The sequence below is a fragment of the Podarcis vaucheri genome, assembly GCF_965113315.1.
Source record: "Podarcis vaucheri genome assembly, chromosome: 3".
NCBI lineage: Eukaryota > Metazoa > Chordata > Lepidosauria > Squamata > Lacertidae > Podarcis > Podarcis vaucheri.
In genome coordinates, this window is record NC_138761.1 from 21,745,054 (window position 1) to 21,765,218 (window position 20,165).

Here is a 20,165-nt window from a genome sequence, read left to right on the forward strand (position 1 = left end):
AAATGTAAATGTAGGAAGGCTCAAATATTTGGACCAGAAATAACTTGAGCAAATCACTGTCTCTCAGCCTAAACTCTCTTGTAAAAATAAAATTGACAATCTCCCATCTACACAGCCCTAAGCCTCTTGTGGGAATGGCAGGATCTAACAGTGGTGAATAAGTTAAAATTTCTGTAAGTAAGGATTCCACATCTCTATTTTACACAGTGCTACTTTATATTCACAGTAACTACGGCTGTTACTCACAACTTTGACCTTTTCTCTTCACTTCCTACACCACCCATATTTTTGCTTTATGCTCGCATTTACACTGTAATTATTTTTATACTTTATTGTAACCCACCAAGGAAATAGGATCAAAGGGCAATATATTTTTAAAAAATCTTTTGAATGTATGAATAAAGTCAGAAAAAAATTCTGTTTCTGAAACAACATTAGTCACTTCAGAACATACCTCTACATGCATAAGCGCTGTGCTAATCCTGAAAATAACCTGATCTTGTTGCTACTATGGAGTTTGGGGCAATATAAGATAGACCTCTCTCAGGTTTCGTTCTCAATCCTCCTCTTTCAATGGATGGCAAACACACAAAAGGAAATCACTTCAGGGATTTCCCTTAATCCAAGACAACTGGCAGTGTCAATGTCTCAAGGCACATATATTGATCACCTCTCTGAACCTTGGTTATTATTTCTGAAGAATGGGGCAAAATATAACTTTAGCTAACTTTAGCTTATCTGCACAACAGGCACCTCATGATATCTCTGAGCTCATCTCTGATCGCTCCACCTCTTTTGGTACCATTGACTGATCTGATCTGATGTCACAATGGTCCTCACCAAAATAGATGCTGGAGCCCATAACTGAGGGACAGCTGTGGCGTAAGAGGGCAACCCTGCTCCATGGTTGTGGCCTTGCAACCATAGAGAGTTGACTGTTTAGTGCAGGGATGGCGAATCTGTGGTCCTTGAGATGCTATGGACTCCAACTCCCATCAGCCCCAGCCAGCAGTGACTACATAACCGCTGCTCCATAGCAATTGTTGTTTTACTCTTCCATTCACCATATAGATGGGTTTATGAAGTATTTCTGCATCCTTCTGCTGTGCTGAAGAATTCCACAAAACAGTGGGTATATCCAGAATCACTGTTCGCAACGTCTGTTTGCGAACTACTTCGGCAGCGTTGGACGCCATAAACAAAGCTTTACAGCATGTTTTCACCAGATAAGAATCTGATACATTGCTTCTTTCAGAGACTTGCATAGTCTTCAAAGACTTTCAGAGACTTATAAGACTTATGTTTATTTGTTTTCAAGAGAATCCATTAAGAGTGCATATTGTGTGACTTTCAGAGATTCATAAGTTTTCTGTTTATGTGATTTCATATATTTCATATTATATAGAGTGTATATTGATAACGTATCATTGTATTTGGTCATCGTGTTGCCTTGGATATTATTGACTATTGTTTGCAACACAGGGGCTAAATTGTTTGGTTACCAGTGACTGGAGTTGTAGTCCAGAAACTTCTGGAACGCCACAGGTTCCTTGTCTCTCCTTTGGATTTAGAATTCCAAAATCTACAGACAATGCTGAGCTAAATTAAATATTGTTGGGTTGCATTAGCACTGCAGGCAGTTTGAGTGGCACTTAAGAGGCACAGCCTTGTCGGGCAGTTCTTCTGCCTTTTACCACAAACAGGCAAGCAAGAGCAGCTCCTTTTAAGATAGCATAGTCAAAGCAATGTTTCTAAGAAGCACATCGCTAGTAGCAGACCGTGAGCGGACGATCTGTATCTAGACAACCAGCGATTATTTTAAAACAGCGCTTTCTTTATTTTGGTGTGTTTGTTGTCTTGATTACTTCACGCTTGCGTGGTTTATGTGTGTCCACTGCCAAAGCTTATGTACACTGCTGAGTAATTGAAAAAGGAGGACACAGAAACCCAGGCATCCCATCATCCCTGGTAACACAAATATTGGGCCATGTGATTGGCACCTGGGCCTCTCAAGAGGACAGAAAGTCTCTCACGCATGTTGCTGGGTCTATTCACCTCCCCCTCTTACCTGCTACTCTTGTGACTTGCCTCCCCATTCATTGTGGGTTTCCGTTCTTATTCTTCATCTTTTCAACCCTCTTTTCTCCTTTTCTCATAATTTTCTCAGTATCAGTCCCGGGGTTGGCAACCTGCAGCCCATGGGCCACAAGCAGCCCACAGGAGTCATTTAAATGACTCATGAGCCGCCCCCGAACTGAGCCACCTGCTCAGCGAGTCTCCGTGCGCTGCGCTAAACTGGTGCAGCATGGAGTGGGGACTCACTTCTGTGGTGCCGGAAATCGCATCTGCAGAGATGCAGACGCCGGAAATTGCGTCTGTACAGACACGATCAGGCCCACGGAGCGATCTCTGCGGGAGTGAACTGACCCAGGCTCCTGCCGTCGGGACGGAGATACAGGACGATGAAGACAAGAACGAGCCGTCTTAAGAACAGCTTCTTCCCCAGAGCGATCTCGGCCCTGAATGGGAAGCCTGGACTTTGAAAGTCATCTAATCTTCCTTGCTGTATTATACTGTATTGTTTTAATTAGTGTTTTTATAGTTGTTGATTTTGTGTGGAGTGCCCTACCTGGGTGGATGGAGCAGCCAAGTAATTTCGTTGTCCCCGAGAGGGGGCAATGACAATAAAGATATTATTATTATTATTATTATTATTATTATTATTATTATTATTATTATTATACCTTGCTGACCCCTCTCATGGTCCCTGTTGTTCCCCTTTGCCTTTTCTCACCCCCACCTTCATTTTCTCTCCTCACTTCCCCGCTAGGGCTGGGCGATACCTAGTTTTCAACGTCGCGATATGCCGATACAGTGGTGCATCGGGTTAAGAACTTAATTCGTTCTGGAGGTCCGTTCTTAACCTGAAACTGTTCTTAACCTGAAGCACCACTTTAGCTAATGGGGCCTCCTGCTGCTGCCAGAGCACAATTTCTGTTCTCATCCTGAAGCAAAGTTCTTAACCCGAGGTACTATGTCTGGGTTAGCGGAGTCTGTAACCTGAAGTGCCCGTAACCTGAAGCGTCTGCAACCCGAGGTACCACTATATATCACAATGTCTGAAATAAGGGTAGAGCTATGTAGAGGCACTGGCTAGCTTCACAATTTTTCCCGCATCATGGTTGCTGCCGGTGCCTGCTCTTGTGATTCGCTGCCCCCCTGCCTGAGGCTGGGCAGAGCTGAACTGTCAAAGTTAACAGAGTTAACAACGGTTACAGGAATTGAGAGAAGCGTTGGCTGGCTTCGCGATTTTTCCCACCAGTGTGGTGTAGTGGTTAAGAACCGGGTTCGTGTCTCTGCTCCTCCACACGCAGCTGCTGGGTGACCTTGGGCCAGTCACACTTCTCTGAAGCCTCTCAGCCCCACTCACCCTACAGAGTGTTTGTTGTGGGGAAGGAAGGGAAAAGGAGAATGTTAGCCGCTTCGGGTATCACTACTCCTTCGGGTAGTGATAAAGCAGGATATCAAATCCAAACTCTTCTCCTTATTGTGATTTTTGCATAGCACACGCACGCACACACACACACACACACACACATTTTGATTCGCGATATATTTCCAGGTCGGAAATTATGAAACCGACACCATGATATGGACTTCAAACTGGTTTTGGATGATATATCAATATATCTATCGCCCCGCCTTACTTACTGCTTCCACAAAATACTTTTCTTTCCCTTCATAGCCTTCTCAGGGAAGTGGGACATCATTCAAGTCATAGTTGCGCCGGAACGTCTTCCAATATCAGCACTCAAACTGAGAGCATGTAAATCAGTAAGGAGCAGCGGCAGCCGTGAATGCAGTTCACCACTAGTTAAGACATTACATGGTAGAAGTCAATAACTGGGGAAAGGGACTGTTTCAAAGTCTGCGAGTTTCTGCAGCTTTCTGCCCCAGTTGGATACACCAGCACTGATATCTGGCCTGGGCTGGCAAGCCGCCATTTTAAATTTCTCACAGTGTCTCCAACATTGTAGTGCTGTCTGAAGCATTGTGGGGAATCAAAATGGCCACCTGCTGCACTTGCATCACGCAAGCCCATGGCCAGGGGCCCACCAGATACAGGAGAACAACTTGCCATATGGCCCCTCAGACTTTGAGGGCCCAAGTTCTAGACTGGCTTGAACCCTCTCAATTAAGCATTGCCTAGAAAGTTAAGGATGGGGAGTAAATAAATGCAAATCACCAGAGAGAACAGATTCTGTTCTTTCACTAGTACATTTGGGACTCCATGCCCACTTCTAAAAAAAAAACAACTGCCTGGTTTTTAAATTCTGCAAAAACATTTGCACCCCAGGGGAAGGCAATATTTTGCATCAGAGGCTTTTGGCAGGTTAAGAGAGGGTGATTACACGTCTGTCTTGGTTAGAGGCGAGCTAATTCTACCGTAGCAGATGGAGGAAGTTATCACACTCATATGCAACCCACCTCAAATGCCTGCTAAGCAAAAATAAATCTATTGATCCACAGCAAAGATATTTTCGAGGAGATGCTGTACACAACAACAGGGATTGTCAGAAAAAGGAAAAAAAACATATTGCAAGTTTGGGGTGGTAACTTGAAGGCACGCTCCCTGCATTTCAGAAACAGATTGAGATGGGGAGAATAAGCACATGGGGCTGCAGAAAAGGCAATCGACAGAGCAGAGCAGGTCATGGGCAGAACTACTCTAAACACCCGTCAACCACGCGGCCATAAAACTCGCCTGACCAGTTCCAATTGGGCAACGCCAGGGAGAATTTATTCCCTATAAGCATTGCTGCAGCTTATTAAGTAGAGAGACACGGCTGTCAAGCAGGAAGTTGCAGGAACACTGGGCTGGTCCAATCTGTTTTGAGCCAGACAAATTAATTGGAACGACTTTCAAACAGTTTTGTGGCTGTAATTCTGCAAACAGTAGTCTATTCATGTCATCTGTACAATGTGTTAAGTGGGTTTCTACATAAACAAGATTCCAGTGGCTATTGCTCAGGCCTGCCCCCTTCATTGCCTACTTGATGACAGGCCTGAGCTAAATCAACCCGGACAGTACCTACAATGCACATAAAACAGATCCAGAACTCACCCCAAACGAGGCCCCTTTTTATAGAAGGGCCCCCTTAGCCCTAGGCAGCCAAGAGAGCAGAACCTCCATCTTTCAGAAAGCATCACTGAGAGGCAAAAAGGCAACTAAGAAAGCTATCTCTGTTAATTTATTAACGAATAACAACAACAACAATTATTATTATTATTATTATTATTATTATTATTATTATTATTATTATTATTTGCCCTAAGGTCCTGGAACAGTTACAACAATTAAAACACCATGTGAAAAACAGTTTAAAACAACTTACAATTAACTGAAATAAAACAGGTCCAAAAAACATCTCTCTCAAGTGTCAAAAGCCAGGGCAACGACTATAGAAATGCAACAATGGATCATGTACGAAATCCAGTGTTGTACAGTGCAAATGCCAGCACTAGCTGGTGGTGCAGTAGGGTGGAGACAGCCTCCTGCCACCGGCATCGCTGCAACCTGCCAAGGTGAGCCACCAGGAGTGGTGGCTTGGCCCCGGTGGCACATACATGCAGCCTTGACCTTGCTGCTGCCTTGTCCACTCGATCCTTATCCATCCATGAAAGCTGCAGTGGTGCTGATGTCCGGAGACTGGCTTCAAGGCTCTGCCCCAACCCGCTGCTGAATGCCATGAAGGACAACAGATACTGCCAACATTCCTTTTGGGCAGTTGCAGGGACATCAAGATGAAAACTCACCCAGTGATTTTGTTCTTCTTCCCCTAATTTCCCCCTAGTTTTCCACCAGGCCTGAGAGGGCATGACCTTGATTGACTCCAGCTACAAAAGCTCCAGCTACAACAAACTATTGGGCTGGGGTTTTGTTGTTATGGGGGGGGGGTTCTTGCTGTTGGTTTTCTGTATCTTTAATTTAGATTCTGTTGTGATTTGTGTAGAAAGTGTTTGGTTTGTTTTTGTATTTTTTTTACGTTTAATTTATTGTTTATGACTACTTTTCTTCTGTTGTACTTAGGTATTTTTTTTCCATGTTTTAAGCCACCTTGAGCATCTTTCTGAAATGTATGTATAAAAAAGCATACAAAGTTATGCAAATACATTGATAATCCAAACACATACAATATATAAAAGACTAGATAGCCACCACTGAATAAAGCAGGCAACTTTAGCTTTAAATATCTTGGCTAAGTACCCCTAAAGTTTTGGGAGTATCATCCCTCAACAAATATTGGATTACAGACTCTTCATAAATCGATATTTTAAGCTGTAAGGGAGTCACTAGGAGGTCTCTGTGATTGGAGTCGAGAAGAGGGCAATCCAAAATTATGTGATGTATTGTATCTGGTGTTTTCTTTTTTATATATACAGTACTAATTTTTATTAATTTTTCTGTTTTACAATTTCTCAGCGCTGGGCTGAGATGAATGCTGAGAGGAATGCCGGGGGAAACAGTGTTTTAATGATAAGGTGAGAAGGAAAACAATGTATGTATAAGGTATTTCTTGTTTGTTTGTTTGTTTGTTTGTTTGTTTGTTTGTTTGTAATGAAAACAAGGCTGGAATACATCAAAACACTACATCCCAGAAGCAATGTAACGTAAAACTGCCTTCCCCTCCCGTGCATCAATTCTGAAGAAAATAATCCGTTCCGCGAGTCTCTTCGTCTAGCGGTTTTTTCGTCTTGCGAAGCAACCCTATTAGCGGCTTAGCGGATTAGCGCTATTAGCAGTTTAGCGGCTATTAAAGGCTTAGCGGCTAAAAGGCTATTAGCGGCTTAACAGCTTAGAAAAAGGGGGGGAGCGGAAAAAATCGCAAGACTTGCAAGATGTTTTTGTCTTGCGAAGCAAGCCCATAGGGAAATTCGTCTTGCGAAGCACATCGAAAAACGGAAAACCCTTTCGTCTAGCGCGTTTTTTGTCTTGCAAGGCATTTGTCTTGCGGGGAACCACTGTACTGGAATATTTTAGTGCAAAATTTGATAACCCTGCTGCCAAGAGAAAGGCCAACCATCTCTGCTGTGGAAAAAAAAATCTGATATTGCAGTGGGTTGAAGTGAGTCAGAAGCAATGTAAAACCATGGTTTGGCATTCTGTGGATGGGCATTGCTGGGCCCCCGGCTAGAAACTTGGTTTCAAGTCTACAAGCAAACCATGGTTTACTGGCTCAGGGAGGAAATGGCAAACTGTGCCTTTCCTGACTCCAGGAAGAAGAAGAGTTTGGATTTGATGTCCTGCTTTATCACTACCCGAAGGAGTCTCAAAGTGGCTAACAATCTCCTTTTCCCTTTCTTCCCCACAATAAACACTCTGTGAGGTGAGTGAGCCTGAGAGACTTCAGAGAATGCATAAACCATGGCAAGTCAGTATATGAAACCATGATTCAAAGAGGGTCTGGAAACCATGGTTAAGCAACCCTATCTTCTCTACACATTTGTTAGGTATACGTTATATTTCTGCATTCCACAGATTTCAAGTCTTCAGCTTTACTTCCTAATATTCAACCCAGCTTCCCAGAGATTGTAGCACTTGCCAAATGATCTTCTCACACTTCAAATCTTGCTTAGAAGAAGAAGAAAGCTGGTCTCCGATCCAAACTTTGGATTAAGCAGTAAGGATTTTGAAAGATTTGTGACAAGCTACTCAGACTTAAATTAGAAAAAGGGGGGACTCACTTGGCTAGAGTACATGTCCTGTCTAAAGAGACTGTAACTGCCAGAATATTTTAAAACATGTCAGTTTTGATGCCCACAAATTCATTTAAATAAGGCTTGAGTCTTGACAAACAGTATGGTTTCTTCATCCTGTATGAGTGTTTTATTATCAGAGACTGGATAGCAATAAGACCCTTCACGTTTATGTGTTTTAATCCTGTATTTTTTAAAAATAAAATATAAAATGAGATGTTTTCCTGGACAGGCCTGAGAATTCAGGTGGAAAATGGCATTTGGGCAGATTCTCTGCAAATCAGAAAAATGTCCAGGAAAACCTGGACATATGGCAAGGGGGTATAAAATATTTTAAAAGTCATTTTAAATAGTTCAGCAACATTTGTCCAGATTTTCACTTTTGAGAATATGGCAACCCTACTTCAAGCAAAAAGGAAACAAAATGATGAATGTAAAGCTATAAGACAATCAAAAGAATAAAACTGATTATGCAATGCTTTTAAGAAACGAAAGCTATAAATTCAAATGGTTTCATATACGAAATTGTTTTATATACGCTCTTACTGTTAAATCGCTTCAAGATGTTTCCCGAGAAGTGAATCATAAACGGAACGAGACAAACAAATCATATCAAATGTGTTCAAATACGTTATTTTCTAAATGGTTGGAAATGTGTACGTAGAAGTTTTATTTCCCCTACGCACACCCCCAAATTGGCAAGAGTACCAGTCACCAGGTGCTGTAGAAGTGGTCTGTTCTCTATCCAACCTCAAGGAACTGCTATATTTTCTGCAGTGTACCCTAAAAGTAGTGCCTGCTTTCTGCTGGTAAACAACAGGCACCCCCCAAATGTAGCTCTGCTGACCACAGGTCCTCTCTTCTTTAAATCAGCCCTTTTGCACGTTTGAAAACGGCTATCACACTTCCCCCATAATCTTCTTTTCTCTAAGCTAAAGATGCCCTGGTCTTCCCAGCCTTTTCCCACATGGCCTAGATTCCAAAGCCCTTATTATCTTCAGCGCTGTTCTGCAAAGCCAGCTCCCTTCTCAGTTTCTTGGAGCACGACATGAAAAACTACCATAGCTACTGATCTCACATGCAACTGCCATCATTTCCCAGGGAACATTCTCTATTTCCTGGGCCCTGCGCTTGGTGAATCAAGGCTCCCCATTTTGTTTTCCGGGTGGGTGGGTGTGTTGTGTGTGCTAGACCTGTCATTGATCAGGGTTCAGTTCTCTCTGCAGGGAAAGCCTGCAGGGCTTAAATTTAGGATGGCCGCTTACATATCACTAAGGAAATAGGAAATTCATCAAAAGAAATCACCTTGAGTCAAAGGACGCAACTTTGCATCAGCTAATTTATACACATAGGTGCAATTTAATATATAATTACTATAATTAATCCAAAAATATTATCAACAAGTCCAGCTGGCGCTACATGGCAAAATACCTGGGCAAAGGTTTGCTTAAATAATTTCTAAACCGCTTTGTACAATGACCTCTCTATAAAGCTTACAGGCATATAACAATCACACAAAGTGCATTTGCGTGTGTCATTTTCACCAATGTATTTGTGTTTATGCACGCTTTCCCCCAATATATGCACTTTCAACAATGTCTGGTTATCAAACCGCATAGCAAAATTTGGATAATGGTGAAGTTTGAAGGACAGCTGTGTTTTGGTTCACCTACTGATTAAGAAACGGCATTCCGTGTGCTGCTCTGGTGCCGGTTCGCCGGAGCAGCTTCGTCACGCTGGCCACGTGACCCGGAAGTGTCTGCGGACAGCGCTGGCTCCCGGCCTCTAGAGTGAGATGAGCGCACAACCCTAGAGTCTGTCAAGACTGGCCCGTACAGGCAGGGGTACCTTTACCTTTACCGATTAAGAAAGTGCTTCAAATTGAATTATTTTCCTTATCCTTATCCTAACCTGATTAGGTGGGAGCTCTCTTGACTCACCCTGGCTGCCAGCCCTTGGTACCTATGTGGGTAGGTCTCAGCCTCCTAAATTGCATTTTGACTACAGTAAACTGCCCAGTGTGATCTTTGGATGAAGGGTGGTCTATACATTTTAATAATAATAATAATAATAATAATAATAATAATAATAATAATAATAATATAATACTATAGTGGAAAAGCAAAGTCTTCCATATGCATCGCCCTGGACATTTTATGCATGCTGCACTGATAAAACTCAATGAATAAGAAAGAAGAACAGTATCGTTAGAAGGGAAAGGACGTCTGCTCCACGAGTCTGCTATGAACACAGCATGTTGAAGCATAAGAAGAGGTCAACGTGCGGCTGACCTGCACTAAAATGATTATGATTTAATTCCGTGTCCTCTGGTTACAGCAGAACTCCTGGCTCTGTCAGCTGCAGTGAGTTATCACAGCAGGCAAGGGGAGGCCAAGCAAAAAGCTGAGAAGCAGGGGCAGTCACTGAGGCAACCTTTACAATTAAATCAGCACACAGAGAGCAGCAGTTTGTTGGCTACAGCATGATCCTTGCAAGGGCTACTGCCAGAGTCCCCAAATGAATGTGTTTGCATCTCGTTTATCTGTTCTTTTCCTTCCTTCTATCCATACCAGCCTCTGCTGGAGGAATATCCTTTCTCAGCGAAGAGTTTCGTTTTGAGTAAAGAAGCTCGCTGGTGCAAAATGCAGCGCTTTAGAAGTGGAATCGGAAAGAAAGCGTTGCAGCGTGGGATATTTCAGCTCACCCCGCCAGCCTGCCATGGCTTCTATGGTTCTGCGATACTTCATTCCATTCCCCCTCCCCAGTAGTAGTCACTCAGCACTCTCAGTCATCTTCAGAGTATTTGGGGGAACCCCCTCCCGATGTTTTTTTTTCCAACTTCCACAAACCTAGGGATTTCCCCAAGGATACTGATGCTGCCTGGTTGTTTCTCTGCAGCCCCATTTTGGCCACAAAGCCATTATAACTCATTGCTTAAGTTGATTGCTATTAACTAATTGCTATATACTAGCGTTATGATCAGTCTCCCCCAGTGTGATGGGGCCAGGTGGTCCAAGCTGTACTCAAACTCAAAGGGAGGGAGCTTTTGAAACCCACAAGTCTCCCTCACAAAGAAAACCTGACTCCCTCCATTTAATTTGTTCATTTATATCTTGATGGCATCAATCTGTCTCGGGAGACAATGGAGCAGTGAGCCTTTGGGGTTAAAGATAAAATGTTGGAAGGTTGCAGCGCTTGCTGTGGCAGTAGAGACCAAAGCAGGGGAGACATGTTTTGTTGCGAAGGCATCCAGTTGTGCTGCTACAGATGCACCTTGGCTTTCTTTCTTCGCAGAAGTCATTCCTCCTCTGGTCACTGCTCTGGATACACAACCTGACCGCCTGTCGCCAGGCACTGCGGTCACCATGCGGCAGGGTTGATGTTGCCAGCCTTCATGCCAACCGCAGACTGTCTCGCCAGAGTGGTGCATGCTCTGGTTATCTCCCGCATGGACTACTGCAATGCACTCTATGTGGGGCTACCTTTGAAGGTGAAACTACAACTAATCCAGAATGCAACAGCTAGACTGGTGACTGGGAGCGGCCGCCGAAACCACATAATACCGGTCCTGAAAGGCCTACATTGGTTCCTGGTACGTTTCCGAGCACAATTCAGTGTTGGTGCTGACCGTTAAAACGGCCTCGGCCCAGTATCCTGAAGGAGCGTCTCCACCCCCATCATTCTGCCCGGACACTGAGGTCCAGCACCGAGGGCCTTCTGGTGGTTCCCTCACTGTGAAGTTACAGGGAACCAGGCAGAGGGCCTTCTCGGTAGTGGCTCCCGCCCTGTGGAACACCCTCCCACCAGATGTCAAAGGAAAAAACAACTACCAGACTTTTAGGAGACATCTGAAGGCAGCCCTGTTTAGGGAAGCTTTTAATATCTGAAGGACTATTGTATTTTAATATTTTGTTGGAAGCCGCTCAGAGTGGCTGGGGAAATAATAATAATAATGATGATGATGATGATGATGTCACGTTTGCAGAGTTGGTCTGCCAACAAGGCTGATGCCCGTTGTATCTAGTAATAATTGCAAAACAATTCCCTTTCTGCATTTGATTCCAAGACATACCCAGCCCTGATTTCTTACTAGGGCATGTGATAACGCCTTAGTTATCCATCTTGTGGATGTCTCTTTAACAAGAGTTTTAATTGGGTGATCTAAGGGTCCAGCTCCATGCCTCCGAAGGCTTCACCTGCTGTTTATGCCAATCAATCCTCTCTTAAAGGGACAGAAAACAGTCCAGAACTTTTAGCTTTCTGGCCAGTTGGCAACCCTTGGTTCCCAGAAAACTTTTTCAAGGTCTGAAAGCAGACCTTGGAATGCTGTTGTCTGATCCTTACCAGGCTTACTCAAAAGCAAGCCCTATTTATTTTACTTGTAAAACTAACATCCTGGCCACATGGGGCAACAGGCGCATCACGCCAAAGATTAACAAAAACAAATGTCTTTTATTTTTAAAAAAACACCAGAAAGATATTTCTCATGCACAAGATTTACTCCTAAAAAGTTCAGCCATTACCCACATTGCCCCACCCCAAATAAACTCCAAAACACAATAAAGAAGTCCTTTGCTAGCTTCCTAAAACTTAAAAAACAACTCAAAACTGGCAAAGCTCTCTAGGGCGAGAATGCCACGCCAAGAGCGAAATGCATTCTTAAATCCTGCAGAGGGTGGAGAAAGCTACTTTGGGGGGCAATTTAGAGGGGGGGGACACACCAGATGGAAGCAGAAAGGACTGCTTTCTGCGCTGCCTTCCTAAGAATAAAACTGGCATTTTTGCTTTAACTTGTGTTGTGATTTTCATGGGGTGTGAACAGGAACCTTAGGGACACCCATGTGTTGTTGGACTTCAACTGCTATCAGCCCCAGCCAGCCTGGGCAATGGTCAGGCATGATGGGAGTTGTAGTCCAACAACACATGGAAGGCACCAGGCTCCCAACCATTATAAAAAGTATGGCTCTCGGTCCTATTTATTTATTTACTACATAAATAAGGGTACAGATGGACTACAGACCATGGTGGCTGTGGTTGTTGAACTCCACTGGCATCTGGGTGGCCACAGATTTATATAAAGCCAACCAATAATGTTGTTCTGCCTCTAGATTCAGAGCACAATACTAATACTACTACGAATAGTAATTTTATTTATTATACCCCATCCATCTGGCTTGGTTGCCCCAGCCACATAAAATGACAAAATGCCAGGAGATGGAGAGCTATGGGTCAAGTCACTTAGCACACCAGGATTAACAGAGTTCAGATTCCTGGTTTTGACTGAAATCCTGACAGAATGGAGGAGCATCAAACCAGTTCAACCTGGAAAAACCACAGCTTGCCTCAGTCTGTTCTTGTTTCAATCAAGATGGCTACCCTGGCGTAGAACGAGAGAAAGTGCACAGCCGTTGATAACTTAGGGTTGCCATATTTCAAAAAGTGAAAATCCAAAAACAAAAGTTGAGCTTTTTTTTTTTGCAAAATTGTTGAGCTATTTTTAAGGAAACGCACCAAAATCTACATTTCCGACATAGGCTGCCATACATCCGGACATTTCAGCAATTTGCACCCTGGATAACCACAACCTGCTTCCCCAAAGGTTCTTCCTTCACATCCTCCGCCACAACCTGCGTCTTTTCCAATGTGCTAATACGGAAAGGGAAGCAAGACGCAGCAACTTAAAGGAAAGTTCTTAGGGAGGAACAGAGTTCTGTTTGGACCAGGGTTGGGGAGCGTCCTCAGTTGGGGAAAGACAAGAGCTGCAATATCCTGCTTCAGATACAACAGCGAATCAAGGAGACCCCTGTCGCCTCCGTACTGAGGTAAAGTGCCAACAGACATCTCCACTGCAGTGAAATGCGATTAAGCAATACTCTCATTTAAAAAGGTAAAGGGACCCCTGACCATCAGGTCCAGTCGTGACCAACTCTGGGGTTGCGGCACTCATCTTGCTTTATTGGCTGAGGGAGCCGGCATACAGCTTCCGGGTCATGTGGCCAGCATGACTAATCTGCTTCTGGCGAACCAGAGCAACGCACGGAAACACTGTTTACCTTCCCGCCGGAGCGGTACCTATTTATCTACTTGCACTTTGAGGTGCTTTCGAACTGCTATGTTGGCAGGAGCAGGGACCGAGCAACGGGAGCTCACCCCGTTGCGGGGATTCGAACCGCCGACCTTCTGATCGGCAAGTCCTAGGCTCTGTGGTTTAACCCACAGCGCCACCTGCATCCCTTATACTCTCATTTACCACGAAACAAATCAGGCAGTGGAAAACAGGACAGTTTGAAAGGAGAGCATCTCGCTGACATGTCTTTGGAGCTGGCAAGACTGTGGCGTGGAAGAAATTGCACATGTGTGCAATCACATGACAGTCAAACAAATCCTTGCTAACCTCCCCACCGCCACCCCCCAATCATACACACAAACCAAAAAGAAAAAGAAAAAATTCTGAGTTTGGAAGGCCACTTGTTTAGACAGAGGTTCTTAAATTCAGGCCAGCATATAAAGCTTAAGTGCAGCTTTATTGCATTCTTTCACAGAAACCCGTAGGAATGTGCGACTAAAACCTGCGATATCTCACTTTAATTCAAGCAATGTGATCGTTTGCAACGGAGGCGCTTCCTTCTCCTCCCCTATAAGGAGGACCACAGTGCAGCCATTTTTCGGCGACTGCTTCGGAACAAGCTGCGGCAGGGCTGAGGTGGGCACTTGACAAGGCCTGTGCCACCAATTGGCGGGAGGGTGGCATACATCGCCAACCCCCGGAGCAACCCTACTGTTAAAGTACAGTCATACCTCGGGTTACAAACGCTTCAGGGTGCATTTCTTCGGGTTGCGGACTGCTGAAACCCAGAAGTACCGGAACGGGTTACTTCTGGGTTTTGGCGGTCGCGCATGCGCAGAAGTGCCGAATTGCAACCCGCACATGCACAGATGCGCTGCTGCAGGTTGTGAACGTGCATCCCGCACGGATCACGTTCGCAACCCGAGCATCCACTGTAGTCAGATGGAAGAAAACAAAAGGGACAGCTGTGGGTGAACCCCCCCTTTCCCACACAACCTGAGGCGCAGGTGGCCTTGGTGGCTAGGCGTACCTACTGCGTAGTGCTAGGACTAGGACCTGGGGGTCAAGGGTTCAAATCCCCACTCGGCCATGAAGGTCCCTGGGTGACCTTGGGCCACTCACTTTCTCTCTCTCAGCCTAACCTGCCTCACAGGGTTGTTGGGGAGGATAAAATTGGGAAGGAGACGAACAATGCCTGCCACCTTGAGCCCTTGGGAGGAAAGGTGGGGTACAATTGCAATAAATAAACAAATGCAATAAATAAATAAAGCAAGCAAGCCAAAGGAGGTGGCGACTCCTCTGTTAGTCACTTGTTGAGTTTCCTAGCCGAGTGGGGATTTGAACCCTGATCTTCCAGGTCCTAGTCTGACACACTAACTTGGCCCTGAATGGCTGTGGTGAGGAACCTGGCCTGCCCTATAGAAAACCCTCACTTTTCTGTACCCCCTGTTCAGGAGAAAAAAACCCACAAACTCCAACGCAAGGGCTAAATAATTTAGGTAATGAAGCAATCTGGATAATGTATGTTCGGATGATGATAATGATAATGTAGATTGCGGGAGGTGTTAATGCTCAAAAGAACTCAGAGATGTTATTGCAGTGATCCTTCACAACCATCATGTTTAAGCTGATAAGACTCAGGATCAAGCCCTCTCTTTCCCGTTGTCCGGCTGCGAGTGCCTCGTTTGCGTAGCCAAAGGGACACCATTCACACACTAAATGTAAAGGATGAGCTACCAAAAATTTGGAAGGTAGAAACCTGAAGAATCGATTAGAGGGGGAGACAGTAGGCAGGAATGAAAGAAGAAGAAGAAGAAGAGAAGAAGGAGGAGGAGGAGAAGAAATGGAATCTTCTCACTGAATTCATGAAGTATGCTATAAATGTTGATGAATGTAACAGTTTTTCTACGTGGTAAAATATTAATATATACGCACACATAAATGTATAATGTAAGTATTTATAATGTGTGTATGTATTAATATTTTACCACATAGAGAAACTGTCATATTCATCAACATTTATGTTATATTTATTCTTCAGTAAGAAGATTCCATTTATCTTTATTTTTTTCCGCTCTTGTCTACCACCTCTCCCTATGTAATGTGTTCATCAATGTGAGGTGTTGTTTTTAAAGATTCAATAAACTGTATTTTTTTAAAGAAAAAAACCAGGAAAAATAGCAATAGCACAAAAAAGAGAGGTATGTCCTTTTTTTGGGGGGGGGGAATCCCAAGCTTTGCAGAAGTACAAAAAAAGGAACAAACTCAAGACAGGGGAGGGGAAACAACCCAATTTGGACTGTTTGGTAGCCATCTATCTGCCTAATACCAGGCAAGGATATTTCCTCAGCTAGAACAGAACTGTCTAATCTGAGTGACAGCAGCTCTCCAGGGTCCTGGAGGAGAGGGCTTTCCCATCACCTCCTGCCTGACCCTTTTCCATGGAGACCCCAGGGCTTCCTCTGTAGGTCCTTCCACATGCATGGCATGTGCGCCCTTCCACTAAACTACAGTTTGGTCAATGCACTGCAATGGAAAGCATAATGCTGGTGGTCAACTAAAGAGGTTTAAAGACTCTCTCCAGGCAAATCTTTAAAAATGTAGTATAAACACTAACAGTTGGGAAACACCTGCCTGTGAGCGCTCTAGTTGGAGAAAAGCCTTTACCAAAGGTGTCACGGGCTTTGAAGACACTCGAACTCAGGACGCAAGGGAGAAACGTGCTAAGAGGAAGGCATGCATGGCAAATCCACACCGTGATCAACTCCTGCCCGGAAACCTATGTCCCCACTGTGGAAGGACGTGTGGATCCAGAATTGGCCTCCTGCCAACCTAGCAGTTTGAAAGCACGTCAAAGTGCAAGTAGATAAATAGGTACCGCTCCGGCAGGAAGGTAAATGGTGTTTCCGTGCACTGCGGCTTCGTCATGCTGGCCACATGACCCGGAAGCTGTACGCCAGCTCCCTCGGCCAATAAAGCGAGATGAGCGCCACAACCCCAGAGTCGTCTGCGACTGGACCTAATGGTCAAGGGTCCCTTTACCTTTATCTTATGACTCTATGATCTCAACCTAATGGCTTGACTGTAGCTTGCTCTCTGTATTCAGCCCTGCACTTACTTTTCTCGATGTGATGATGGAGGACTAAGATGCCTCGTGATTCATGCGGCGGCACAGCCGCACAATATGTGTGTCTTTCGCGCCACACAAGTCAGCTCGCTCGATGGAGATGTCCGTTGCAAACCTGGCACCCAGAAATCTCCACGTTGTCGCAACTGGACCCTCGCCGGTAGCTAAATGTGCCTCGCGCCCGGGAAATTTCGAACGCTGGAATTGGCCCATGGTGACTTAGGTGTGAAGGAAACAAACTTCTATGCATGCTCAGATGCGATTATAGATTCTATATATTACTATATATTATTCTATATATATAAAGGTATTATTATATTTGTACTTTACATACTCCAAGCTTAACACTTTGCTTTCAAAGCATGTTCCGGGGTTGAATTTTTGGCTTAAATAAACTCCTGTGTTGAATTTAACCCACTGCTCTGGCCTGGGAGTTTCTGAGCCTGCAGTTTTGCTGAAGTGAAGCAGGCATAAACCTGATCAAACCCTTGATTGGGAGGCTGGCAGGTACCTCTTGTAAGAGCAGGACAGAACTATCTGCGTTTTAAAAATGCTTTGGGTCCTGTTTTCAAAAGGCACAATTAACAATTAATCCTATGCATGCTTTCGGGGGGGGGGATATATCCTCACAACAGTGTTATGGTTATTATTCCTTGAGGCAGAAAGACAGCATTTTTCTAAAAAAAACCACCACAATAATATCCCCATTTTACAGATGTGGAACAAAGTAAAGAGGAAAATCAGTGGGGCTTAAGGTCATAAGACGAACCCTTCTAGATCAGATCAAGGCCTTTCTAGGCTAGAATCCTGTTTCCTACAATGGCCAACTGGATACCTATGGGAAGCCAGCTGTTCTTGCCTAATGTTCTTCCCCCAGAAATTGTTCTTCAGCGCCTCTGATTCTGAAGGTAGTCACAATGGCGAGTAGCCTTTTACAGCCTTATTAAAAGCACACGTGATTGCAGCCAGGTAGGTAGCTTACAGACATATGAACCTAGAGTCCTCATTTCCAGGCCCGGTATGTTCTCCTCCCTATTACACAAACTCACTTCAAAGCAAAATTATCAGAGCATCAGTTGTACACTCCCAGATAAGTCTACACCCAGCCTCCTAATTGTGACAAAACAGGCTGCATGTTAGCTTTGAGCCTGATGTGCTAAGGTCAGAAGCTTGGATTTATTATTTATGTAGAACCATCAATTCAACAAGGTGCTTTGTAGGGTGGTGTGTGTGTGTGTGTGTATTTATTTATATATAAAATCCACCTTTAGGAGTTTACAATCTAAAGTTCATCAAAGAAGGGAGAATACAACAAAAAGGGGAAGAGCCTGTAACAGCATACTAATATTATAAATAGAGGACTGGGACATTGAACTAAAAGGATGAATTTGAATTTGAGGAGGATTATAACAGAGCTGGGAGGTAACAGCGGAAAGATGCTCTGGCAGAGAATTCTAAGCATGAAAGTTGACCAGTGCCAATCAAAGCCCTTCCTTCAAAGCACACATTTGTCACTGTCATGCCATAGCACTTCATCCAAGCTGGCCTATTAGCAATGCCATTCATTTTTCTTCACTATGGCTGCAATGGTTGATCCTCTCAGAGAACGCTCTTAAGAAGTCAGTTGTATTTGAGATGCATGTGCACTGGGTTACAGCCTTTTGGGCTGTATCCAACCTTTGTCCTATTCAAAGTAGTAAGCCCGTTGAAATTAATGGACGTGACAAATGTAGGTCCATGGATTTCAGTGGATCTACTCTGGGCATAACTTGGCTGCCTATATAGCCCTGCAGTTGGTTTTTGCAATGTTTGCCAGCCAATTGTTAGAACTTGCAGCCTGCAAGCATCAAGGAATCTTTGCCCTATTCTAGGCATGAGCTTATGGTCTGAAGCTCAACATCAAAAAAACGAAGATCATGGCCACTGGGCCCATCACCTCCTGGCAAATAGAAGGGGGAGAATGGAGGCAGTGAGAGATTTTACTTTCTTGGGCTCCATGATCACGGCAGATGGTGACAGCAGTCACGAAATTAAAAGGCACCTGCTCCTTGGGAGAAAGGCGATGGCAAACCTAGACAGCATCTTAAAAAGCAGAGACATCACCTTGCCAACAAAGGTCCGTATAGTTAAAGCCATGGTTTTCCCAGTAGTGATGTATGGAAGTGAGAGCTCAACCATAAAGAAGGCTGATCGCCGAAGAATTGATGCTTTTGAATTATGGTGCTGGAGGAGACTCTTGAGAGTCCCATGGACTGCAAGAAGATCAAACCTCTCCATTCTGAAGGAAATCAGCCCTGGGTGCTCACTGGAAGGACAGATCCTGAAGCTGAGGCTCCAATACTTTGGCCACCTCATGAGAATAGAAGACTCCCTAGAAAAGACCCTGATGTTGGGAAAGATTGAGGGCACAGGAAGAAGGGGATGACAGAGGACGAGATGGTTGGACAGTGTTCTCGAAGCTACCAGCATGAGTTTGACCAAACTGTGGGAGGCAGAGGAAGACAGGAGTGCCTGGCGTGCTCTGGTCCATGGGGTCACAAAGAGTCGGACACGACTAAACAACCAAACAACAACAGGCATGAGCTTTTCCATTCTGTACTTCATGATGTTCCCTGAGCATCAAACCTTGAAAAGCCAGTGTTCAACACTCTAGAAAAATCATACCAGTCTCAAAACCTGTTGCCAAAGATGCACTATTGCCACAAATAGCTATATTTCTAACTGCTGCTTTCAAAAATGGCCATTGCTGTAAGTATGCAGTCCCCCCCCCCTCGCCCACCACACTGAAGCATTCCTTGACCTCATCCCACCATTAAACCATTTGATACATGGCAGCAATTGTATAAAATAAGGTCTCCCATTGGCCATCTCCTGAGATTCAGATGTAGCCCATGTAAGTCAATAAAGGATTGGATTGTTTGGTGAATTGCCGAATATTCCACAATCTAAATGGAAAACTGCTTTGTGCATGCATGCCATGTTAGCACAACAGTTGCTATCGTGATTCTTTAGCACTCTACTTGTGTATCGCTGCTCTGTAACCATGGAATCAGTCTACATCACAGTCATAACAGAGAGAGAGAGAAAATATCTAGCATCTTCCTGCAGAAGAACAAAACACTCCAATCTCTTAAAACCCATCCATCTTCAATGGGTGGGACATGACCCGCCTTCAAGTCATCCAGTGGCACTGCTGCCTCCCTCTTAGTAATG

General features: G+C 44.3%; 1 protein-coding gene and 1 long non-coding RNA gene across 2 annotated transcripts in view; one reads left to right on the forward strand and one right to left on the reverse strand.

Moving 5' to 3' along the window:
• PRKCE (protein kinase C epsilon) overlaps nucleotides 1–20,165 on the reverse strand; it is a 315,220-nt gene that overhangs the window by 287,381 nt on the left and 7,674 nt on the right. The window lies entirely within an intron of this gene.
• LOC309529757 lies at nucleotides 2,878–12,466 on the forward strand. The gene is made up of 3 exons (XR_014218420.1): nucleotides 2,878–6,543; nucleotides 7,541–7,682; nucleotides 11,053–12,466. It is a non-coding gene; the product is annotated as an uncharacterized lncRNA (long non-coding RNA).